The sequence below is a fragment of the Panthera uncia genome, chromosome B1 (genome assembly GCF_023721935.1).
Source record: "Panthera uncia isolate 11264 chromosome B1, Puncia_PCG_1.0, whole genome shotgun sequence".
NCBI classification, from domain to species: Eukaryota; Metazoa; Chordata; class Mammalia; order Carnivora; family Felidae; genus Panthera; species Panthera uncia.
In genome coordinates, this window is record NC_064811.1 from 42,118,731 (window position 1) to 42,141,465 (window position 22,735).

General features: G+C 44.2%; 2 long non-coding RNA genes across 2 annotated transcripts; one reads left to right on the forward strand and one right to left on the reverse strand.

Moving 5' to 3' along the window:
* Positions 1-2,316: 2,316 nt before the first annotated feature.
* LOC125923649 (uncharacterized) lies at positions 2,317-16,972 on the reverse strand. The gene is made up of 5 exons (XR_007458112.1): positions 16,883-16,972; positions 8,440-8,483; positions 5,101-5,216; positions 4,619-4,696; positions 2,317-2,456 (listed from the first exon to the last, which is right to left on the reverse strand). It is a non-coding gene; the product is annotated as an uncharacterized LOC125923649 (long non-coding RNA).
* LOC125923648 (uncharacterized) lies at positions 16,937-22,479 on the forward strand. Its single transcript, XR_007458111.1, has 3 exons — positions 16,937-17,022; positions 20,069-20,228; positions 21,473-22,479. It is a non-coding gene; the product is annotated as an uncharacterized LOC125923648 (long non-coding RNA).
* Positions 22,480-22,735: the final 256 nt, after the last annotated feature.

Below are 22,735 nucleotides of genomic sequence, written 5' to 3' on the forward strand. Positions count from 1 at the left end.
GAGTAGAAATGTGTAGTGTCAGCCATGAGCACTATGTTCCAGCCCTAAGCACCATCTTCCTAGGGGCGAGGAAGAATTTTAAAACACATCAAGAGGGTTTTATATTGTTTTGAGAAACTCCAACTTCTTGGTTCTCTGGGAAGACAAACAAAATGTCTTACTTAGTCTTTACTCACAGGTATGGTTCCAAAAACAGAAATTGATCATCTCAACCCTCACCGATCATTTTAAAAGATCTTTTTCAACGTAAAATTTGTGTGATGGGTGCCACCCTTAGAGTTTGTGGTCCCCAGAGCATAAGTAATGCAAAATAGCACTGCTTAACTCCAGTGGATGAAGGAAAGGTTGCTTGCCATACGACTATGTCAAAAGCTCTGAGGAAGCAACAGATACCCTCTGCTGCTTCCATAGTCACCTCAACAATTGTGCTCCTGAGGGAGAGGGAAAAAAGATGATATAAATGGACTGGGAGCCTCCTGAAAGCAGAATCTATTTTGTTTGGGAACAGAAACAAACACTTATGAGGCAGACATGCCATCAGGCACTGTTCTAAACCCTTTGCCCACAGCAACTCACCTAGCCTCACAAACATCCTTATAATGTAAGATCTTCATCCCTACCTCACATGTGTGCAAACTGAGGCAAAAGGAAATTAGGTAACTTGGCCCAAGGTCACACACCTAGGAAGTGGTAGAACCAGGACTGGAGCCTAAACAGCGAGTTTCCTCTTCCCACGATCTTACCGCTTTGTTTTTAAACTCCAGCAAGAGATCTATTCAGATTACTTCCCTCTACCTTCCCAATAACTACAATAGTGCTTAGCACATGTTTGGTGCCTTAAAAATATTAGATACATGAAGTCATCCCATTTCTTTTCTTCCTTGATTTCACACTGTATATACATATTTACTGTGTCTGCCCCCAGATATTTTTATAAAGAACGGTAAAATAGGGGCACCTGGGTGGCTCAGTCGGTTGAGCGTCCAACTTCGGCTCAGGTCATGACCTCGTGGTTCATGAGTTCGAGCCTGCATCGGGCTTTGTGCTGACAGCTCAGAACCTGGAACCTGCTTCAGATTCTGTGCCTCCCTCTCTCTCAGCCCCTCCCCTGCTCATGCTCTGTCTCTCCCTGTGTCTCAATAATAAATAAACATTAAAAAATTTTTTTAAATAAAAATAAAAAAGATCGGTAAAATACATGGATTTTCTTAGATTACCCTAGAATAATATCTGTGGCTGCTTACGTGATTTAAACCAACACTGTAAATATGACATACAAGTTGTACTGGCTTTTCTTCTCTGCCATCTTTTAAATTCACAAATGTCTGGACACTACCCCTAAAATTATAGGCTCACAGAAACAGAATGGTGCCCAGAAGTCATCTTGTCCACACTGGCTCCAGAACTTTGCTTCAGTCTAAACCATGTGGTGCTTCCTTCTTTATTGAGCATCTCAATAATTACATTAAATAGCTATAGCATATTGAGCATAAGCAAAAATATGATGTTCTTCCACAGTTTTTAAAGACTAGATTCTTTAAGGTCTAAGATTATGTCTTGGCGCTTTTTTTTTTCCTTCTTTTTTTTCTCCAAGCCCTTGAATATAGCCTGGAATCCAAGAGTCATTCAATACAACCTCATCCATTAATTCTCATTCCAATCTCTGGGGACACAAGTTTATTCTTTCTTCTATGTGACAGTCCTTCGAATAAGTGAAGATATCCCCACCTGAAATCATTTTTCTTTGAGCTAAACCTGCCCATTTACTTCAACCAGTTTTTCTTCAAGAAGGTAGATTCAAGTTCCTGACTCTTTGCAGAGGCTGTATCCGACTCCCACACCTTTTTTATTATTTGGGGATCAGAACCAGATATAGTGTGATTTGACTAAGGTGAGAGCCAGCCCCCAAGAAGATCCCTCCTGAGCCTCATCATCCGGTATTCATGCCCTTCTGTAGTCCCCTCCCACACTGAATAGAGCTGACTGGTGCGACCAATAGGATTTGTGAACATGACAGTATGTGATTTCTGAATCTAGGCTATTAAAGACATGGCGGCAACTATATTATTCTCTTAAATCACTCAGTCTGGGGGAATGCCAGCTGAAATGTCACGAGGACACTCAAACTCCACCATAAGTAGGCTCAGATGGAGACGAACTGAGGTTTTCTGTCACTCATGCGAATTAAGCCATCTTAAAAGCAGATTCTCCAGCCCTAATCAAGCCTTCAGATGACTGCAGCCCCAACTACCATGATGACTGCAATATTATGAGAGACCCTGTTCCAGACCACCCAGCTAAGCCACTTACCAATTCCGAACACACAGAAACTGCCGGAAATAACAAACATTTATTCTTCCTTAAGCCACAAGGTTTTGGGGTACTCAGTTACGTAGTAATAGATGATTATTCCAACCAAGTCAGAAGACAAAAGGATTAGCTCTTCCTTCTTGACCCTGGATATCATAAGAAATGGCAGAAAGACCATTTGAAAGAAAGACCATTGAAAGAAATCTTTCAATCAATAGATTGATCAAACCATTAATTTTTAAGATTTGGGGGAGATGTGTGTGTGTCCATGTGTAAAAATTTCTCTGGTATCTTTTTTAGGTAAGTTGTGTGTGTGTGTATGTGTGTGTGTGTGTGTGTGTGCGCGTGTGTTTTAAGTTTATTAAGTAATCTCTACACCCAACACAGGGCTTGAACTCACGGCCCAAGATCAAGACTCACATGCTCCTCGCACTGAGCCAAACAGGTGCCTCAGTTAAGCTGTTTTATTTTATGCCTCTGCAGCATTGCCATAATGCCATACTTACATAGACACTCAGCACGTAACTTTTTAAATATTGTGCTTCACCTTTAAGGCTTGAGAAGCACAACCACTTTTTGCTCATGAATGGGTGAGATGAAAATCTATTCTGCACCCTTTTGGAACTCTCACTGGGAGCCAGTGGCCCTCTTGTTCACCAATGTTAAGATTTTTCTACACTTCTTTGAGCATGGTACAGGGAAGAGTTGGATTTAATAGTCAGGCTGGACTTCTCACATGATTCAGTTTAGACAACACCTAGCTTCGAACAGGAACTTAGAAGACAGGCTGCCTCTGTGTCCTTGTCTCACTTCTCACCCCACCCCCCACACTTAGGCACTAGCCTTGCTATGGTGTTTTCACTCACATCTAGTTTGTTCTTACAATATTTTCTCATAGCATTTTCTTTCTGAATGTCTGCTTCTTACATTTATACTTTGAAGTTTCTTTCTTTTCTACTACCATTGGGTAGTATGTCCCAACCTCTTCTGCAAACATGAGTTACTTTTATATAGAACTAAATTTATTTTTTTATATATTGAACTACATTTTTTTAAGTTTATTCATTTAAAAAAATTTTTTTAATGTTTATTTATTTTTGAGAAACAGAGAGAGACAGACAGAGTGCGAGTGGGAGAGGTGCAGAGAGAGAGAGGGAGACACAAAATTGGAAGCAGGCTCCAGGCTCTGAGCTGTCAGCACAGAGCCTGACGTGGGGCTCGAACTCACAGACTGCGTGATCATAACCTGAGCCAGTCGGACACTTACCCAACTGAGCCAGGCAGGGGCAGAAAGAGAGAGAGAATCCAAGCGGGCTCTGCACTGTCAGCCTGGAGCCCCATGCAGGGTTCGAACCTAAGATCATGACCTGAGCCAAAATCAAGAAATGAAGAATCGGATGCTTAACCAACTGAGCCTACCAGGTACCCTGATATAGAACTAAATTTCAAAGATAAAATTCTCTCAAGTTAACTTTAGGGCTTCAATATTCAAAGTATTATATTGCTCCTAATGATATTAAGCACTTAAGAAGATTCGTGAACAATTTTAGGCTTTGGGAAATCCACTAATAACTCTGTGCTTGATATATTTAAAGATACTAGTGTGTCCTTAGAAGATATAATGAACTTTGAGGTACAGGGGGTTCAGAAAAATAAATGCACCTTACTACCATGAGAATAACTTACACCTGGAGGAACAAAATAGTTCTAAGTGAACTTCAGAAATCTTGCTACTATTATTTTTTTAAATTTGTTAACGTTATTTTTAAGAGAGAGAGAAGAAGAGTGTATGGGGGAGGGTCAGAGAGAGAGGGAGTCACAGAATCCGAAGCAGGCTCCAGGCTCTGAGCTGTCAGCACAGAGCTCGACGTGGGTCTGGAACCCACGAACCGTGAGATCATGACCTGAGCCGAAGTCAGATGCTTAACTGACTGAGCCACTCAGGTGCAACCCCTCTTTTTAAAAAAAAAATTTTTTTTAATGTTTATTTGTGAGAGAGAGAGAGAGACAGCATGAAATCTTGCTATTATTTTTATTGTTGTAGTTAATTGCACCACAGGAAGACATTTGGATTGAACATGTAAAAGAATGCACTCTTTGTTCAGAAAAATAAGGGGGAAATGAGGCAAAGAAAAAAGACCATCTATGTTAAAAATAATATTTATATCAGCGCTTATACACAGTGCAAAACATTTTACAAAACATTTCACTTATGTCTCATCTCACCCTCACAACAATCCAATGAACTAAACAGTGGGATGTTATTCCCATTCTATAAATTTCAGAGGAAACAGGTTAAATGACTTACTCAAGCTCAAATGGCTCCTGAAAGGCTGAGATGTAGTGACGATCAAAGACTCCTTTTGTTTCTGTGGGTAAGTTTCCACTACCAGGAAGGGAAGATAAATAAGAAGGAAAAAAATACAAACTTAATGGGAAAATGTGGCTAACCGTTTTTTACACAGTATATAACGAGGCACTGCTGAGTGGTTATAAAAAAGCTCATTTACCTCCCCAAACACTTAACATTCCCAGGATGATATTTAAGAAACAGGAAGCTGGGTTGACTCAATACTTGTTATCCTCAGTTGTGCGGCGAAGCTAATTATAGTATACATTGTGTGCAGTTGTTGGGAGGATTAAATAAGATAATATATTTAAAGAATGGTAAGTATTCAATAAGGGTTAGTTGTTATTATTGATGACTGTGTTATTTCAGTCAGGGTGGATCGAATACTAGAATAAAGAGTAGTAGATATGCATTTTCATGCCACATTGTAATCAGCCTACCCTGAATTATCTTCCTTCAGTTCTCTTATCTGGAGAATGAAGACAATGTTCCTTTCTAGCTGCCTCCTTCACAGAAACAATTCATCATGCTGGATCGTGTTCTGAGCATTGAAAAGCTGTATAGGAATACAAGAAAATACCGCAACTATTTCTCTCCCCGTTTTTCTCTCTTCTTGCCCTCCTGAGCAAAGCCATACAACAGGGCAATGGAAGGGGTTTATGAGTAGTCATCCCTTCAGACCTATGCAGTTGCCCGACAGCTTAAAAATTCAATGGCTGAACTGGAAAGAACAGTCAACTTGACTTCATTGTCTTCTGAGATTCAGACGAATAGCTCTTATCATCTGTAAGGGGTTCATGTACCATCTAAGGAATGGACAGATTATTTTGCCATGGATTAGCATAGTGATTAGCCCGTGAGAGGTTTGTGCACAAGGAGATACTTCCTCCAAATGTCCTTGTAAGGCTGTTGTGGCTGCTGTTTACCTTAGAAGTGATCCCACTTCGGGGGTGCCTAGCTGGCTCAGTCAGTTGAGCATCCAGCTTCAGCTCAGGTCATGATCTTGTGGTTCTTGAGTTCGAGCACGAGTCAGGCTCTGTGCCGAGTGCGGATCCTGGAGCCCACTTTGGATTCTGTGTCTCCCTCTCTCTCTGACCCTTTCCCACTTGCTCTCTCTCTCTCTCTCTCAAAAATAAATAAGCATTTTAAAAAATTAAAAAAAAAAAGAAGTATTTCTCTGTATGACTTACTTAACAGAAGACCATGGGGGAGGGGAAGGGGAAAAAAAAGTTAGAGAGGGAGGGAGGCAAACCATAAGAGACTCTTAAAAACTGAGAATAAACTGAGGGTTGATGGGGGGTGGGAGGGAGGGGAAAGTGGGTGATGGGCATTGAGGAAGGCACCTGTTGGGATGAGCACTGGGTGTTGTACGGAAACCGGCTTGACAATAAATTTCATATTAATAATAATAAAATAAAAAAATTAAATAAAAAAAAAGAAGTGATCTCACTTTGGTTCAGAGATCTCATTCTGTTAGATCCCTGTAACTTCATTCCAACAGCATTCCTCCTGCCACCCCACTGCCAACCACTGGGAACGGATGTTTAAGGGCTTGTCACATGAGTAAGTGATCATTCTTGTCAGTATCACAGAGAAGCTGATCATTCATGATCAGATCATGATTGTTGACTAAGTCAGGGTCATTCGGACCCAACTACACGCTGTGGTAATAGCATGCGATTCTACACTGTCCTGCTTGATTTGAGATGTTTCAGGAATGATGTAACTTGGCAAATGAATCCAGAATCAAAAGCTCTTTAGATGATAATCTTAGGTCAACTGCGAGCGATGCCAATCAACCCATGAATGTAATGTTTCTCACATGTTGATTTTATAATTAGTGCCCACTAATATGGGCTATTTCAGGTTAGTGAAATGAGCTTATAAATTTTAGATAGTTCAGGTCCCCTATCATCACATATGTGTCAAACGTCATTTGATAAATGCCATTGCCAAAGGCTTAGGTATTACTTTCTGTTCTCATTCCTGAGATGATCAAAAACAACATTATGATGGTCATGTTGAACAGAACAGTTCAGTCAGATTTAATTGAGTCAGATTAGGCTCATATCATTAGGGAACATTCTTACAATCCTTTTTAATACCCCTTTTGTCTCGGATCATAATTAAAATAATATAGAAACAACTTTATTAATATAGTTGCAACTATATTCATCTGTATTGAGCCTGTCTTTCAGTTTTCTGTCCACTCAAACTTAAGAGATCTTCTTGTGATTTATTAACTATTATCTTCACATTTGCCTACATGACACTGAATTACACAATCGAGAAATTTTACTGTATACTTTCTCTTCCAGGTTAGTGTTAAAACTTCCTTTTCCAGAAAATTGACTTTCATTCACATCTTTTGATTTCTTCCATCTTTTCTATATCTTCTTTCTCCTGAGATATGTTATTTCTTTCCTTTGGCTATAATCACAGTGACCTCTTTTTTTCTCTTCCTTTCCTTAATATCTCAAAGATGGTTTAAATACTGACCGAACAACTGTATTAAAAATTTTAACCACATGCCGTTTTCGAAGATTAACAGTGAAGAAGATTTCTTTGCATTTAGACTACATTGCAGTAGATACAAAAATATTTCTTAAGAATATTTGGTCAAGGGGCGCCTGGGTGGCTCAGTCGGTTAAGCGTCTGACTTTGGTCCAGGTCATGATCTCACAGTTCGTGAGTTTGAGCCCTGCGTCAGGCACTGTGCTGACAGCTCAGAGCCTGGAGCCTGCTTCAGATTCTGTGTCTCCCGCTCTCTCTCTCTCTCTCTCTCTCTGCCCCTCCCCAGCTCATGCTCGCACTCTGTCTCTGTCAAAAATAAATAAACTTAAAAAAAAAAAAAAGAATATTTGGTCAAAGGGAGGCATAGTTTGTCCTCTCTGGGACATTGGCTTATAGCCATCTAACTGTCAAAATCAGCATTTCTCACTGTGATTTTTTTAAGTTTCTTTATTTTGAGAGAGAGAGAAAGAGAGAGCACTTGAGTAGGGGAGGAGCAGAGAGAAAGGGAGAGAGAATCCCAAACAGGCTCTGCACTGTCAGTGCAGAGCAGAGCCCAATGTGTGGCTCAAACATATGAACCATGAGATCATGACCTAAGCCGAAATTGAACGCTTAACCAAATGAGTCACCCAGGCACCTCTCCCAATGTGATTTTATTCTGAGAAAATCTAGTTCTATAAAATGCTTCCAGAAAAAAACAAAAAAACAAAAAACAGAGAAGCGTATTTTTCTTTTTTCCTTTCTTTTCTTCTTTTTTCTTTTCTTAGTATAGATTGCTATGCTTTAAGTTGTAACTAACAAAATTAAATTCAAACTGTTTCAAAACATGGAGATATTTATTGGCTTCACTGATGGCTAGAGTCTACAGGTGGGGCAGGCAAAATGTAGTTTGCCCAGGCCTCCAGATCTATTTCTGGACTCTGCTTACATCTGTATATTAGACTCTTCCCTCTTCTCTGCAAAATGACTGCAGCAGATCCAGCCCTCATAGTCTCCAGAGTATTAAAGAGAATCAGTATTCTTTAAAATTTTTGAGATTGGCTCTTATTGGACCATCTCAGGTCACCTGCTATTTACCAAGCCAATACCGTGGAAGGGATAACATACTGATTGGCTTAGCCTAGATCACATGTTCCTCTGTGGAGCCATAGATAGTGTCAGGTTCCCCAGAATTCCAAGGCTGAGACCACACACGATGAGTGCTGTAGAAGCAACTAACAGGTGTCCCCTGTCAATAAATTTGGAAAACACAGGCTTATACTCACTTCTAAGTTCAAGCACAGTCCTGAAAAGGAGGAAGCCTTCAAGCCTAGAGAATAAGCATCAGGAAGAGATCAGTCCCATGAGATTTATGATCACCAAAACTTAATATAAGACTGTTGGAACAGAAGCCCTCTTAGGAGAAAATGTATCTGTTATGCTCACCACTTTTCCCTGGTGCATTGGAGAATAGCTGACATATTGTAAGCACTCAATAAATATTTGTTGAATTAATGAAAGAACTGTTTTGTTTTGTTTTTTACTTTAGAGAGAGAGTTCAAGCAGGGGAAAGGGGGGCAGACGGAGACAGAATCTTAAGCAGGCTCCATGCTCAAGACAGAGCCTGACACAGGGCTTTGATCCCACGACCCTGGGATCATGACCAGAGCCGAAATCAAGAGTCAGACGTTCAACCAACTAAGCCACTCAGGCAGTCCTGAAAGAACTGGTTTCTAATGAAGGGCGTTTTATCTGAAAGCTTTGTTCTCATAGGGAAAGAAAATCCATAAAACTCTGAGTAAGCCCCCTTCTGAGGAAATGGGCATGAGGAGGGAATTTTTTCAATGCTCCATGAGGTCTTGCTGTGCAGTTGCTGAGGCGGACCTACTTTCCTTTACTTCCCCACCTATCCTTACCAAAACACTCATCTGCTGAAGGAAGCTATCATCCATGTGTTCCTGCAACCTAAAATTAAATTACAATGTTCAGTACACAGCCCTATACGAGGAGGAATGGAAAGAGATCAAGACGATACCAGAAACTGTTTTTGTCCTTTAAAAAATGAACACTAGGGGCGCCTGGGTGGCTCAGTGGGTTAAGCATCCAACTTCAGCTCAGGTCATGATCTCCCGGCTTGTGAGTTCAAGCCCCGCATTGGGCCCTGTGCTGACAGCTCAGGGCCTGGAGCTTGCTTCTGATTCTGTCTCCCTCTCTCTCTTCTCCTCCCCTGTTCACTCTCTCTCCCTCTCTCTCTCAAAAATTAATAAACATTAAAAAAATTTTTTTTAATTATTTTAAAAAAATTAAAAAAAAATTTTTTTTTTAACGTTTATTTATTTTTGAGACAGAGAGAGACAGAGCATGAACGGGGGAGGGTCAGAGAGAGGGAGACACAGAATTGGAAACAGGTTCCAGGCTCTGAGCTGTCAGCACAGAGCCCGACGCGGGGCTCGAACTCACGGACCGTGAGATCATGACCCGAGCCGAAGTCGGCCGCTCAACCGACTGAGCCACCCAGGCACCCCTTAAAAAAATTTTTTTTAAATGAACACTAAAAACATGGCAAGATTATGAACTGTAGAGTTTCAAAGACAGGGGTGTGAATTGAGGCTCCGCTCTTTACTAATCATGTGACCTCAAGCAAATCACTTAACCTCTTAGAACCTGTTTTGTCATCTGTAAAATGAAGATGATCTCTCCTCATTCTTTAGTGTGACATGGCAAAATGCTTAGTACATTGTCTGCCACAATATTCAGTGAATGAATCATCATTATTATTCTCCTCATCCAAAAAACTTCAAACTGATTTAACTGAATAGTTCATTCAACTCAACAATTTTTCTAAGTGATGCCGAAGGCTAGTCTATAAGATATTGCTCTGGAAAAATTAACGGTATTCACAAACAAGTCCTAAGAAATTATGCCTCAGGATATAAACAGAGACGAAACTGACAGTTACCATATATGGAAACACTGAGGAATTGTGAACAATTTGAGTGGTTACCCTTAGGAAGAAAAAGTCATATGAAGACGCTACCATTTTGAGGAGCATTTTAAAGATTACAAATGGATTAGTGAGAAAAAGGTAGAAGCACTTTAAGTGGGGAAAGATGTAGGTAAGAAGACTTGGATATGGGGCTGTGTGTGCTATGACCACAAACAGTCCCACCTGGTTGAGGCAGAGAGGTTGATCAGAATGCCATAGCACTAGGGCAGTGAGGCAATGTGGTAACTGATGGAAAATTAACAGGACCAATGACCAGTTCTAGCTGATGATAAATGATGATACTGGATTTGATTCTGTGCATTGATTTGCCATTTCCTCCTCCTTTTTCCATCTACCTGCAATCTCAAAGATGAGCAATCTTCCTTCTGGAGGTGGGTATGACAGACCATTTTGCAAGCACTTTAAATCCTTCGGAAAACACAAACATCTTGTGACCTGGAACAGTCACTTAGGATTCTGACTCAGACTGGGAATCTGAGTAATGCTGTGCTAATAAGCCAGAACGAGGCCATAAACATCTGGCTGCCCTACTTGATGGATCCTTGGCATTTGTCAGCAGGCCCTGTGAAGATAAGGTTGAGTCTATCAGAAAATGTTTAAGGTCTACATGGGAAAAGAAGTCTTTTGGAATGAAAACAAGGCAGGGTACCTGAATATGACACCAGGATTTCCCTACTTTACTCTATTTCTGTTATATAGGATGGGATGAGCAGAGAGTGCTCAGGCCAACCTTCTAAGGCACCTGGTTGGCCAAAGGAAGCCATTTTTATTATTTTTTAAAGTGTTTTATTTACTTTTGAGAGAGAGAGAGAGCACAAGCCGGGAAGAGGCAGAGAGAGACAGAAGATCCAAAGCAGGTGCCCACTGACAGCAGTGAGCCCGACACAGGGCTCGAACGAACAAACTGTGAGATCATGACCTAAGCTGAAGTTGGACACTCAACCAGCTGAGCCACGCAGGTGCCTCTAAAGGAGGCTATTTTTAACTCTAATCCCATATTCACACCAAGCTGCCTTCCAATCTTGTTTTGGTTTCCAAATCCACTGTATTCCAGTCCCACCGTTGAGTGGTAGGTATTTGATTACATCTCAATAGACTGACCAAGAGATTATACAATTCCCAAGAGTAGAAAGTAAGACTCTGGAACAGAGTCAGCATTCAACAAATATGTTAAATACGATGTGCCAATTAGTCAGAAAGATACTATACCAAAGCAATGAGCTTGGCTGTCCTAACCATCACCTCAACCCCCAGTAATTTCATTTTACCTTGATGTTCCAACAATTATATACAATTTAAATACAATAGGCTGATGGAATTTTTATTTCCAACCCCAATTTCTCTGAAGTTCAGATCCATATTTCCAACTGCTATTACACATCAAAAATGTCCCATTGGCTGTTCTAACAGTACTTAAAACTCAAAGTGCTTCCAATCAAAACCTTCACCTTCTTCCTCGTTCATCCACTCTACCCACAAGCCTATCCGAAACAAGGAAAAACTGCTTATCTTCTGTAACCACTATTTTGTTAACACTACCCTTGCTAACAGGATAGCTGAGCCAGAAATCCAACTCTGCACTGACTCATTCCTCTTTCTGTACCCGCATCCCATCTAATTAGCAACCGAGGGTTGTTGGCACTCCCTTCCAAACGACTCTTGAATTTAACTTCTCCTCTCCTTTCCCATCGCCACGGATTAATGTGACCCTCATCACGTTGAGACTGACTCTAAGACTTTAACTGCTCTGGGTTTTCCCTCTTTCAATCCATCCTGTTAGTGATTTCAATATAATCTTTTCAATTCTCTACTTAGCATCCCTCAAAGACAATCCATCTAATATAGAGATATCTCGTACTCCTTCACCTACCACTCAGACCCTTTGTTTCTGCTGCCAAGCAGCCCTTGCTGTTTCTCCCTGTTGCATGCAGCCATTCTACCTTTACAGGATGCATCTTCCAGGCCTGGGCTCATGAATGGACCCTTAGCCTGGAAGGCTCTTCTCTGTTGTTGTGCTATTGTTGTTGCTGTGCTGTTTTTAATCTGAGCATATACTCTAAATAGTTCAAAGCCCAGCCCCGGAGTCCCTGATGCCGGCTGGAAGAAGGGATGGCTCTCTCTTCCATGGCTCCATAGATTATTGCATTCCATCATCACACACCTCTTAGATTTCGTTGAGGGCTGTGGTGAGGCTTTGGCCACCTTTGTATCCCAGCACCTAGCACATGCAGGCACCCAGTAAATAATGGCGAACTTCAGTAGCAACTGTAGCTCTGTTTCCAGAGGTCCATCTAACAGTATGACCGAGGCCTTATATTTAAAAGTAGCCATTAATCTGTTATGCTTTGTCTTTTGTTGACAACTAAATACGCTAAGAGTTCTCTGGCTGGGGGTTATTCTCAGGCCAATATAAATGGTATTATGGGGCACCTGGCTGGCTCAGCTGGTTAATTGTCCCACTCTTGATTTTGGCTCCGGTCATGATTTCATGGTTCGTGAGATGGAGCCCCTCGTCTGGCTCTGCATTGGCAGCGCGGAGCCTGCTTGGGATTCTCTGTCTCTCTGTCTCTCTGTGTCTATCTCTCTCTCTCTCTCTCACACACACACACACACACACACACACACACGCTCACGCAAGCACACACACCTCTGCCCCTCCCCCACTCACACACGTTCTTTCTCAAAATACATAAACATTTTTTAAAAATGGTATTATGATCATTCCTGCGTACGTTGTTTGGAACTCCGTTAACTTGCTCAGTCTCAACAACAACAACAACAACAACAACAACAACAACAACAACAGATCCCAGGTAAAAAGCCCCCTTCAGAAAGGCAACGATGCAGTTAACTTTGGCTGCCATTACACCTTTCTGAACTATGTCTCCTGCATTCATAATTAACATCTCTGTTGCTCTAAGCACCTGGAACAGAAAAAGAGTGTATAACTGAGACACGTGTTACATTCTAGTGGAGATGGCATGGGTTAATCTCTGAATAATCCAACATTGAATTGATATTTCAATACACAAATTATTCTGTTCCTTTTCTTGTCTCAAAATGCTTACATTTTCCTCATTCACATTAAAAAGTAATAATTTATGATATATGAGAGATAGCAAAGAAGTAACTATCATTTATTTTACATGTGAACATCTTTGAGGAAATACTGTTATCTTTTTTCAAATTTATCTATTTATTTTTAGTAATCTCTACACTCAGAGTGGGGCTTGAACCCATAGTCCCAAGGTCAAAAGTCGAACACTCTTTCAATGGAGCCAGCCAGGTGCCCTGGAAATAGTGTTATCTTAAAAACTTGCTCAGAATTGGTAAACTTGTATTTACATCTATTTTTCTGAATCATAGTATTTTTTTGCTACCTTTGTAGTTCAATATGATAAATTCTGGCTCTAACAGCAGTTATTGATTAGCAACCTGAGATATTAACGTCCTCATAAGGGGCTGTCAATTATTACTAGTATCTGTGGAAGACAATGGTGCTGTGTGTGCCCAGAGAATGAGGGACATTGTCTTGCTCAATTGGTTTTCAGTCAATGAGCTCATCAGCTAAATCTGATGGACTGACAGAGAACCCAAACATGAGGAAGGAACTGTAATGGACTAAGACAGTATGTTGGTTTGCCCAGAGCAGTCAGATGAGGAAGGGCATCCAGCCAAGTCAAGAGATTCAGGCCAGACTCCAAATGAGCTGGAGCTAACAACAAAACAATATCTCTTGTTTTCGACCCTGTGCAAATTATAAAAACAAGAGGATGTGGCCATTGTGACATGTTCCCCCAAGCACCACTCATTTAGCTAGGGATTGAACAACTACCTAATACCAGAAGCAGGCAGTGGAGAAAGGACCCCAGCCCTCATCCCAGGGCCAAAATTTAGAAGGAGCCACAGTGAATCCAGTAACCTATAACTTTTCCTCTTTTAGCCAAGAAGTTTAGAATAGAGAACTTGTCTCCCACCAAAAACGACACTCTGATTTAGATCTTAGTCCTGGATTTGATTTGGACACATCCTTCAACCTCTGAATACATCATTGTGGAAGTAACAGTTTATTTTTAAAAAGTCCTATCCAGCTTATATAATCGTGCACATCCAACGATATTTAAGAGTCTTTGTAAACCCCAAAGTGCTACACAGAGGTAAGACAGAATTGTGGTCAGGCATCTACCAAGAACACGGGCTTTCTTCTTTTAATCTCTTGTCAACTATTGACCGAGCAACTGTTATGCCCGGCACTGTTCTTAGTGACCCCACGGACATAAATATCCTCCAGGAGTTTTTGTTCCCTCAGGGAGATTCAGATAATAAACACATAAGCTCAGTATGTTATATACTATGTTGGAAAGTGGCAAATGCTATGGAGAACAAAATGAAGCATGGGGTAAAGGGGGGGAGGGAGTTCAGAGGGAATAGTAGGAGCTTCAGTATTTTTAAAAAGAGTGAGGACTGCACGGGTGGCTCAGTTCATTAAGCATCAAGTGACTCCTGATTTCGGCTCAGGTCATCACCTCCCAGATTGGTGAGACTGAGCCCTGCATTGGGCTCTGTGCTGACAGCCTGACAGGGGTAAGCCTGCTTGGGATTCTCTCTCTCCTCTCTCTCCGCCCCTCGCCCTGTTCGGCGCAGTGTTGAACTTGTGCGCGCTCTCTCTCTCTCTCTCTCTCTCACACACACACACACACACACAAAATAAACATAAATAAATAAATAAATAATAAAGTGAGCAAGTGGACTTGTAGGGAAGAGTTCCTGGAAGAGGGGAGGGCAGTGCAGGAGACAGCCAGACAAGAAAGAAAGCAGAGTGGGTGAGTAGGCCAACAGAAGGGGAGGAGTTCAGAGAGACAGCCACCGTTAAGATCATGGAGGGCCATTCTAAGTCCTTTGGGTCTTGCTCTGACCCGATCTGACTTCTGTTTTCAGAGGCTTCTTCTGGCTGCTGAATTGAGAACAGATTGTAGAGGCAAGTATGGGAGGAAGGAGCCCAGTCAGAAGACTCTGCGGGAGACCACAGAGTGTGATTTGGACCAGTGTCATAGTGGTGGGGACGCTGAAAGCGGGCAGTTTCTGGATGTGTTTAAAGGTCAAGCCATCAGGACTTCCTGACAAATTAAATGTACAGAGAGAAAGAGGATTTGAGGAAGCTTCCAAGGGTTTGGGTCTGAGACACCAGAAGACAGAGCGGCCAGCAATAGAGATGTGTTGATACAGAAGGGAACGGGAAGTCCTCTCCCTTTTCTCCTCCTAGTTGCTCAGGCAACCAGGAGGAGAAATGTGTAAGTGTGGATAGTGTGGACAGAGGAACAAAACTGAGATAGTCCTACTTGATGACTGCTGGAAGGGACTGACCACTTTTACCACTTCATCTCTTTGCACCTCAGTTTCTCTTACTGTAACACGAGATGGATAGGCCAGCTGGATAATGGTAAAATTCCTTTTCAGTGGCTAAATTTGAGAACCTACATGCTACAACCAATTCTCACACTTTTCAAGATTTTTTTTAAATATATGTTTTCTTGAAAAGTCTCCATAAGTAAATTCAATTGTTAAAAATATTCTTTTTGGGGTTTTCTTTTTGGCTTAAAACAAAATTATTTTGTGATCCTAGTCTGAACACCGCCCTCCCCCCACCAAAAAAGAATCTTAGTAAGACATTTAAAACAACAGCAACAGGGGTGCCTAGGTGCCTCAGTCGGTTAAGTGTCCGACTCGGCTCAGGTCATGATCTCACGGTTCATGGGTTCGAGCCCCGCATGGGCTCTGTGCTGACAGCTCAGAGCCTGGAACCTGCTTCAGATTCTGTGTCTTCCTCTCTCTCTGCCCCTCCCCTGTTCACACTGTCTCTCTCTGTCTCTCAAAAATAAATAAATGTAAAAAAACAATTTTTTTAACAACATGTCCTGCAACTGTTTATACAATACCTCGTTCCAGGGAGGTACATGGCTAATCAGGACACCTATTTCCTACTGTCATACTTAATTAGAAGTTTTGCTCACAAGGTTAAATTACAGCAAGCATTGTGTGTTACTGTGAAAATATTCCCTTTCGCTTTAATGGCACATGGGTGGACGAAAAATGCTTCTAAGGCTGCCTGAAAGGACACCGGGCTCCTGTGGGTGCTTGCTGTCTTCCGCCAATACTTTTTCATTTTCCCTTAACAATGGCAGTAGTAATAACATTGGTCCAGGAAGTTAAGAAGTTAGTAGAGAAGAATAAAGACCAAGCATCTGATATTCACAACCTGACGCAACAGAAGAATATAAATATACACAAATTAATTTAAGCCCATAGAAAATCTCTCAAACTGTGTAGCCTACAGCACATCTCCCCTTGTCCACAACATTCCATCAGGCCAGCGGAACATCATCATCATCATTATAGCTTGTACATACTGAGTGCTAACCCTGTGCCAGGCACTGTGCCAAGGGTTGTCATGACAACTCACTTAACCCCGTAAGAAGAGTGCCATCATAATTTCCATTGTCAAAGGAACGGGATGCACCTCTAGGACCGCCTAACCTCAAGCCCAAGCTCAAGAGCACAGTGGGAGGATTGAGGCTTGGATGGAGATGGAATGCATCGTTTTCAATATACTGTCTCATTGCCATCATACTGTCTTCTAAGCCCTCCATTACCCGCCCACTGCTTGAGGGTAGAGACCAAAGTGTGTGTTTGTACCACCAGCGTTTTGCAAAGCAGTTACGCACGAACAGAAAGTCCCGCGGACGCTCCATGATGAGTGGCACCTAAGCTGTCCGGTTCTTCGGGTTTTCCCAGCGCAGAGCCCGGTATATACTGCAGGCACTCCATCAATACTTGTTGGGTAAATAGAAAGACGATCCAGAGGGTGAGTGAGGAAACCTGAGGACAGGTGAAAAGGGGCACGCCTGGTGATGCCTCCAGAGCCCCTCCCACTTATTTGCACTCCTGCAGGTTTCTACCGTGAGGGGCCCCTGGTGTCCCCTCCTCCCTTCCCTACCCCTCTCGGCGACCTCGCTCAGCCAGAGGGGCGGCTGGCTGCGGCGACCGCCCACTGGGTGGGTGGAGGGGAGCGGCGGAGGTCAGACCCCGGGAGCCACGCCCCACGCACGCGTCCCACGCACGCACACGCTCACGGGCAAACTCCACAGGCGCGTGCTCTGCCGCACCCCTGCTCATACTCTTTACACGCACCCCGGCGCGCGCGCGCACGTTCTTACACATCCTCCTACGCACAGACTGACCGGAGCACACGCTCACGTTCACACACACGCTGTTCACACCCACCCGCCCTCACACACCTGGCCTCATTCGCCCCGTCGTGTATTCATTCACACACTCCTGTATCACACAGTCCTGCTTACAACCTCCACTCAAGCTCTCACACACCCACCCTCCTCAGTTGTATACACATCACACGCGCGCATGCTACTAACACTCGCACTCTTCACCTTCGTCACACACACCCCGTCACCCGCTGTCACACGGTCACGTACGCCCCCGTTTTCAACTCTCACGCACACTTCACGCGCGCTTGCGCACACGGACTCACGGCAAATTCTCCCTCCTTGCACGCGCGCGCGCATGCGCACCTGTCGCGGCGGGGACCGAGGGCCCAGCGTGGGGGATGCGGTGTGTTTGGAGTTTAGGTTCGGTTACTGGTCGCGATGTCGTCGGGCTGTAGGCTCAATACGATCCCTTAGAGTCGCTTCGTTTTCCAGTGAGAAGTTAGGGAGAAGGAGAGACTGACGCCAGGAAGGGGGTAGGGTGCGGTTCTGGAGCTCTGGCAGCGAAAGCGCCCGGAGCAGCGGACACGCCGCAGCGCCTCGCAGGGTCTCAGAGCCGATTTACCCCCATCCAGGGAGCGGCCTCTCGAGCCTCTTAAAGCCTCGGCCTCCCCGGGCTTCACCCACGCGTGGGGTTTGGGGGTTGAGTGAGGACCGACTTCAAACTGTCCCCCCCCCCCCCCACCGCAGCCGCGCAGCCCGGTTCCCGCGCTCAGTCCCTGTGGCCCAGGGGACACAGCGCAGGACGCTGTGGGCTAGGGTGAAAAGAGGAAGACCTCGGTTTGAATCCTCCAACTGCCACTTGGAAGCTCTGGGGCCTTGGACAATTTGCATAGCCTCTCTGAGCCTTAGTCTCCTTTAATGTAGGATGAGGAATCATTCAACAAATAGGTATCTCACTCCTAATCTATGCCAGCTCTAGGCTGGGTGTTTGACATGCTTGGTGAATAAACAAAACAGACCCAGTCTCTTGCCCAGGTGCAGCTTGTAGTCAGTTGGGGAGGGACAGATACCCAACCAACCAGTGGACATATGTATTGATTATAATGAAGGCTTTTGGAGTAAAAGAATAAGCTGTTGTTTTCACCCACTTCAATGTCTTTCAGCACTTACTACGTTCAGGGTGCAGGTGAATAAAAACAATCACATTCAATACCCTCATCCCAATGCCAGTTTGTGCCCCATTATATGGGCCACATTAGAATGGCTTTTGTGATCTTTGTGTGTGTGTGTGTTTATTTTTGAAAGAGAGAGAGAGAGACAGAGCTAGTGGGGGAGGGGCAGAGAGAGAGGAAGAGAGAGGCTCCCAAGCAGTCTCCAAGCTGTCAGATTGGAACCTGATGGCAGGGCCTGAACCCACAAACCGTGAGATCATGACCTGGAGCTGAAACCCAGTCGGACGCTTAACCGACTGAGCCACCAAGGCGCCCTCTTTGTGATCTTTTACAGAAAACCCACACTAACCAAGAAGTGAACAATAATAACCAAATGAGTAAATGATAAAAGTAACTACCTTGCTGGGTCATTGTGAAAAATAAATGATACATTAAAACTCTTACTCATACCCTGGCATATAATAGGCCCTCAATAAATGCCAGGTATTATTAGGCGATAGCAGTGCCTAAAACTCCCGATCCCCTGCATTAGATACACAGGGTCTGAATCCTGGCTCTGCCATCTTTAGTTGTGTGACCTTGTAAGTCTTTGGACTTCATTAAGATTCAGGATTTTTAAACAAGAAACAGCCATAATATTGGTGTTTTATCCAACAGATCAAATAAGGTCATGCAGGCAAGGTTCCTCATTCAGGGCCAAGCACACAGGAAGCTCAGAAAATGGTGGTTATGAAGACTGGCCTACTGCGATGGCACCTGCTTCCTGTGCAACACAGACCAGCAAAGCTGGAAAGTTTCTCCAGGCCAAAGGACCCTTGAAATTTAAAGCTGAGTCCCAAGTAGGGTCTTCCAGGACCCGAGGCCTTTGATAGGGGTAGAGAGTAGGATGTGGGGAAATTCCCCTGGTAGGTCCAGGTTTGGGGGGCTGCTGAAGGAGACAGGTATGTCCAGAAATCAAAGGCTAGATAAACTCCAACTTGGGCGGCTTCAGGGTGGGAGCATCAAGCTAGGAGACTTGGAAATAGAAGCTCAGCTTGGAAAAGGCAGGCCCTCGTGGAGAGATGATTGGGCTGCTCTAGCTTCCTGCTTCCTCCCTGTGAAGCCTGGGGCTCTGATGCGTCATTCCCCAGCCTCTAGGGCACACAGACCTACAGGTCCAGGATAATAATAAAAACTAGAGATGCCCAAGACACCAGGTACCAGGCCCAGCGCTAAGCAGTCCTTCATTCCTCCCAAGGACTGGAAGGTGGGGGCATTTTTCCTATCTACCAGGCACAGAAACAGATTTTTCCACCAATCTCCCTGGCTTCCTTTTAGTTCTTGCAATTAACTGAGCAAGAGAAACTCTTCCCTGCTTCTCTGTGCACCCTTCCGCGACCATCGAACACATTCCTCATGAGTCACTTCAGACTTCAGTTTTATCCACTCCTAGAGCCAACTGGGCTTTTCTTTGATATTCATGCTACCTTTTGCAATTCATGGCCTCTGAATTCATTTGTGCGTTCATTTTAAGGTACTAGAAACTCCCAAGGGACTTACCTGCCTTGTGGAACGGAATTCCCTGTACGCCCAGAGCCCAGCAGAGAGGAGGCACCCCATACACACTTTCCAACCACCAACTGCTGAAGGAGGCTCAGGTTAAGTCATTCTCTTCAGGCTCCAGGATAAGCGGGGTAGGATTTCTCACTGATTTCTCAACCCTCACCTGCATTCAGAAACACGCAAAGCCGGTTTTTGTTTGTTTCATTCTTAAGTTTGGGTCCCGCACCATTAAATCAAATCTCTTAGGCATTTATACATTATACTTTCATAATGCTGTCCAGGTGATTTTTGTAGATGACCAGAAAGGCCAGATCACTAAAAATGATAAAGGTTCACTCTCTTTTGGGTAGGATTAAAAAAAAAAAAAAACTGTCTTGGATTCCATTACTAAGCAGCTATTTCAGGCCAGTGCTTTCAGCAAATTTTGGGCCAAGGGATGTGGGGAACTCGAACGAGTGGACGCGTGTGAATAATTCCGCCTTCCCCTTAGGCTCCCAGCAACCTCCTCCCCAACCAAACAAAACCACCAACTCTGAAAAAGATAGTGTTAAAAAAAAAAAAGGCCAGCGCTGGGAACTGGAGAGGGAGGGAGGGAGGTGGAGCATTTGCTTCAATTATCCGGATAATTGTTCCCTACCTCAGGCCATTGTTACCGAAATGAAACAATATTCTATTGGATCCAGTCCTCGCCTTTTCAGGCGTGCTCCCCGCAGGGCCTAGCACACGCTGGGCACCGAGTAGGCGCTCAATAAATTTTATTCTGATGACAGAGGAGAGCTTTAAGGGTGGGGGAGGGATGTCCTGTTAGGCTTAAGGATTTGGGGGGGGGGCGAATGTCAATTAAGGTGAGGCGGGGAGCAGAGGGGCTGTGTGGCAGGCCCTCGGTGTCACCAAAACTCTGTTCAGAGGGTACGGAGCCCGGGCCGCTCCCGAAATTCTGAGCCAGACTCCTCACTCCTTTCCCACAAGCCTCTTCCCACCCCCTTCTCCGGGGGCCGAATTGAACTCTCGCGCCTGTGGCGAGCACAAAGGCGAACTGAGGTTTCTCAATGGCCCCTCCGCTCTGAATGCGCACTAGGGAGAAGCAAGACCACTTTTTGGCGGTGGGTGAACACGCGGCCCGCCGCCTGCCCTCTCCGCGCAACGCGCTGGCCGGGCGCTGCGTTAGAAATAACACTAGTCGCGCAGCTGAAGGCAGAGCCGGGCACCGGCCCCTCTTCACGCTGCCAGCGTAGGAATGTGGGGGCTGACTCCTAAGTGCCCTGCTTTCATCCCGACTCCAGGCTTTTCAAGAGAGGCTTAGATTCTCTGAGTGTGTATTTGCTAATTGCAGCCTCGGCTTTAATGAGATTCTTTGAACTCCCCCACCCCCCAGTCCGGTTTGTAGGTTACAGCCTTATCTGGGGACCCTCGTTTTCCACCCCAGCTACACGTCTGTGAACAATCGCCTCTCCGGCCCCTGAAAGGAGAGCGAGCGCCCCATTTCTGCTGAATGCACGTCTCAGTTCATCCAAGGCTGGCGGGCTTTTGATGGCCACAATGCGAGTTACGCCCAAAGAGTGTCTCTTTGGTCAGATCGACAACGCTTGGCTTCACGTTTGCAAGTTAAACGGGCAGAAACCCGGCTGAAACTCCCACGCCAGACGCCGGGGACGCTTCCCTCCGCCCAGTTCAGAGCAGCACTGGGGACTGGGTCTGGACAGGGGGAAGAAGGGAGGGAGCGGGAGTTGTCAGGGGGCGGCGCGGGAAAACAGTCCTGATTCTAAGCCGCCATCTAGAAGAAAGGGGGGGGGGGCAGGGCCATTTTCTCTAGTATATCCCTCTTGTTTTTGTTATTTATTTTTTTTTTTCAGTTTGCTTTGTCGGCAGCTTTACCCCAACAAACAAACAAAAAATGAGAGCGTTTTTCTGCTTGTCTTCACCTAGGTAGCTGCTTTCCTCCAGCCCCTGAAAATGTGACTCCTTCATAAAATCAAAATTTATGATTATTCAAATGTTGGGGACTGTGAAAAGAGAGGAAGAAAGAGAGAAAATTAATATTGCAGCTGTTCTTCTGATTAATGAGAGATAATTGCTCATGAAAAGTCACCCCTGTGGCATTTTGTTGTCTCCTGGATCTTTGTTCTTTTCCACTATTATTGAGGACTTTCTTGAAGACTAAGCGGTTCTTTTCAATTTTTGGGTATTCAGAAAGGGTTGCCTGGTTACAGAGAATGGGGAAATCTCGGGCTATATCGGGTAAGATGTGCCACAGACAGCAATATCACAATGCCACTCGGAGAAAAGGATGGATACAAGTTAACGATGCGCTTTCAATAAAACATTCATAGACTTGTTCACGCTTTGATAATGACCTCATTAAAGGGAGCTGGGGGCAAGTAAGTCCTGTCTCCTGTTTGTGTTCGGCTAACAAAACCCAGCTTTGAGATCATTCATCGCTTTGGAAACTAATATGAAATCAATGTAAGAGGAGCAAATAAATCCGAGGCCGGCCCCGCCAACTCCTGGGCTGTCCCGCCCTGCTCTCGGCCTCCGTTTGGGGCAGAAGAACCATGCAGGCAAATGCTAAAACTGAGAGGAAAAAGGAGGACTGGGGATGGGGGGGGGGTACTTTGGAGGGGGTGCAGAGGGAAAGACA